This window comes from Fukomys damarensis, unplaced genomic scaffold, assembly GCF_012274545.1.
Source record: "Fukomys damarensis isolate Sample0158 unplaced genomic scaffold, DMR_v1.0_HiC HiC_scaffold_10, whole genome shotgun sequence".
In the NCBI taxonomy this organism is placed as follows: Eukaryota; Metazoa; Chordata; class Mammalia; order Rodentia; family Bathyergidae; genus Fukomys; species Fukomys damarensis.
Genome location: NW_022900922.1, coordinates 27279099 through 27282538, shown reverse-complemented (window position 1 = coordinate 27282538; position 3440 = coordinate 27279099).

Here is a 3440-nt window from a genome sequence, read left to right as displayed (position 1 = left end):
TAAATCCCAACACCAGATGTTTGGTAAAGAAAAGGCAAGGACAAACTTCAAATGTGTCAACAGGGAGCAAGAGTGGTCAGATTCTGGCACAAAAATTGATCCAAAAGAGAAGACAAAAAAAGAAGCCCTCTAGGGAAGTCTTTGCTTAGCACCGTGGGACACAATACCCAAGTGAGAAGTGTGGGCTTTGTGCTAGACACTAAATCCACTGGCTTTGGCTCACTTTGTGGAGTAGCTAACTGGACCTCAGAGAGGTTACAGAATGTCACAAGGACCCATAGCTAATGTGTAAAGCTAAGCTCCAGACTCAGGTCTGCAGATCTAACTGACTTCCATGCTCTGGCTCATTTCCAGTAGAGTCTGTTCGTCTCACTGAGGGACATGTGTGCTCCTGAGAATAGGAATACAGGGCTCACATGTCCTCAGTGGAACAAGCCTGGCTGCCCCTCTATGCTAGTAAGCATTGATGTTGATTCCAACCAAATATTTGCAGTAATCTTTTATTACAAACATCAATAATGGTTTCCAATAGAATATTTGCAGTAATCATTGAGGTGACAAAAATGCCAGCACCCTGATGTTGTCTGAAAGAGTTAGGGCTTCTGTGGCCATTGGCACAGGCTTTACCTTCAGCCTGTATCTGTTGTTGATCACAGATGGCCTGAATTGAATGCTCTTGCCAAGAAAGGACAGGAGCAAACTGGCAACCAGGCCTGGGAAGTGTCCCTGGGAGAGCAAGAGAGCACCATGAGTTATGTCTCTTTGTGAGGCTGATCCGAGTAGCATGCCCGTGGAGAGCAGCTAACTGAGTCTGACAAGTGACCTTGAGAGAATTACAGCAGTAATCTTTTCAGTTGGTTGGAGCCAGTCTTGGCCAATTTCCCCAGGGCATTAGGTGCAAACATAAGCCCGCGACTTCACATGCATGTGTTTGCCTCAGCCCCTTTGCCATGTCGCTTGTTCATCCTGTGGCTTGTACAAGCAATGTCTCTCTCTTCCCTGGTGAGAGCCATCCCAGACCTTCCTGCCCTGCGCTGGAAGTGCAGCGAAGCAATGCGGACGAGGATCTTGTTCCAATTCCACTGAGCAAGTGCTTGCATTTAGTGACCTTCTGCACCAGTAATTCTGCCTTTGGAGGATTGAAATTGATTCTCTTTTCTGAGTGTGAGCGCAGCCCAAGTGCACAGGTCTGTTACGAATGCTGATCTCAGGTGCGTATTTAAAGGTGAGCAGCCAGACTCTTGAAAAGAGAAATGAGAAATGTTGTTTTAAAAATGCCCTCAGTAACCTCCACAAATGGACAAGACGGTGATTAAACTTCCAGAGTGGCTTTGAATTTTTCCATGCCCCTCTGTGTGTGTGCATGTGTGTGTGTGTGCGTGCATGTGTGCATGTGTGTGTGAGGTAGGCTGTCTGAAGCTGAGAGTGCACATGTAAAACTGCCCACATTCTTTCCTATGGCGCTGAGCCCAGAGTAAGATGAACAATGATCTCCTCTCACACGATTTAAGGAGGGATCAAAAAGTTAGGACAGAGACAGAGGGAGGGAGGGAGAAGGAGAGGGGGAGAGAAGAATGAAAGAGGAAGGAAGCAGAGAAATATTTTAATGTCACAGTTTTTAAAAGTCAAAATGAACACCAAAAAATTTATGATGAGCAAAATATCAAAATTTTAAATAAAGAAGCTACCAGCATTTCCAATCTTTTGCTTTAGGTTCCAGTATGACCGAGCAGGACATTCACTTCCATTGTGTAAAATGTTAATGTTTTGCTCATCCTGAATTTTTTTGCACTCAGTTTGTCTTTTAAGGCATTACATAAGGACATCATTATCTTGAAGACTGAGTTTCTGGAGCTTCCTTAGGTTTTGTCCTCAGATGTGTCCCCTCTCCTCCCCCAACCCCTCCTGGACAACACATGAGTGAGGGGCAAGGCTGCTGTTTGATTGGCTAAAGATGGCAACTGAAAGGGAGTTGTTGAACTATTCTTTTAGTTCATAACTATTGTAGCCCAAAATGACTTGATATTTTATCATTTGCTTTGGCACGTTGGAATGCTGCCTTAGTCTATTTTGTGTTGCTGTCATAAAATACCTGAGACTGGGTGCTTTATTAAGAAATTCTAGAGTTTATTTAGCTCAGAGTTCTGGAGGCCCCAGAGCATGTCACTGGCATTAGGTTCTGGTGAGGACTCAAGGTAGACGGCTTCCCATGGCAGGATCACATGGCAAAAGAGAAAGTAAGAGTACTGCAAAAGTCAAATTCACCTTTATAACAACTTGCTCTCATGATAACTAAGCCAAGCCCCATAAGATCCAGCTCATAGTTAGTTTTCCATTGTTGTGACAAAATGTCTAAGATGAAGAAGGGATAAGGAGGAAAGATTTATTTCAGGGCATAGTTTCAGATGTTTCAGTCCGTGGGTAGCCTATTGATTTTGGGCCTGTGGCAGAGCAGAACATCACAGTGTGGAGCACATGGTAGAGGAGACCTGCTCACCTTGTGGCAGCTGGGAAGTAGAGAGAGAGGAAAGAGCCTGGGTCCCAATATCCCCTTAAGGCCACTCCCCCAGTGACCTCACTTCCTCCACCTTCTAAATATTCCACCATCTCCCAGTAGGGTCACAGGCTGGCAACCAAGCTTTTAGCATATGGATTTCTAGGAAACACTTAAGATCCAAACCATAACACTAACTTATTCCCAAAACATGGGTGTTCATCCGTGTGTGTGTGTGTGTGTGTGTGTGTGTGTGTTACTGGGAATTGAACCCAGGGACTTTGCACTAAGCTACATTTCCTAGCCTTTTTTATATTTTTGATTTTGAGACGGAGTCTCACTAAGTCACTTCAGTTGCCCAGGTTGGGCTTGGACTTGTGATCTCCAGCTCCTTTCTGAGTGGTGTCTGAGTGACCCAATCACCTCTCATGGGCTGTCACCTCTTAAATGTTCCACCATTTCTCAATACCATTACCCTTGGACCAAGCCTCCAGCACTGAGCCACTGCGGAACATGCCACATCCAAATTGTAGCAAGTATTCAATAGGAGGAGAATTAGTTCCTTTGGGAATGGTGTCTATTCCGTTGATGGTCCAAGAATTGTCCATGCCCTGGGAGGGTTCAGTGGGAGGTGTGGTAGATTGTAAGTTTCTTTGTGATACCCAGACCTCAGTCTACACTCCACCCCATCCCAGCTGGTTGCATGTGACCAGCACTGCTCCCCAAATCACTCCCCATACACAAAAAAATCATCGTCACTGGTGTCATCCCCATTGCCAGGCTGCATAGGTATAATTTTAAAAACTGCCCTTTAAAACTATGACCCAGTGATTTCTGGTGCTTCCTGAAAAGCCAGCTATTTCATAATTGTAAAGTTGACCTCTATTCCACGGCTCTAGTGCACACTGGAGTATTTCCTGGCAAATCCATCCAACCCAAAATGAAA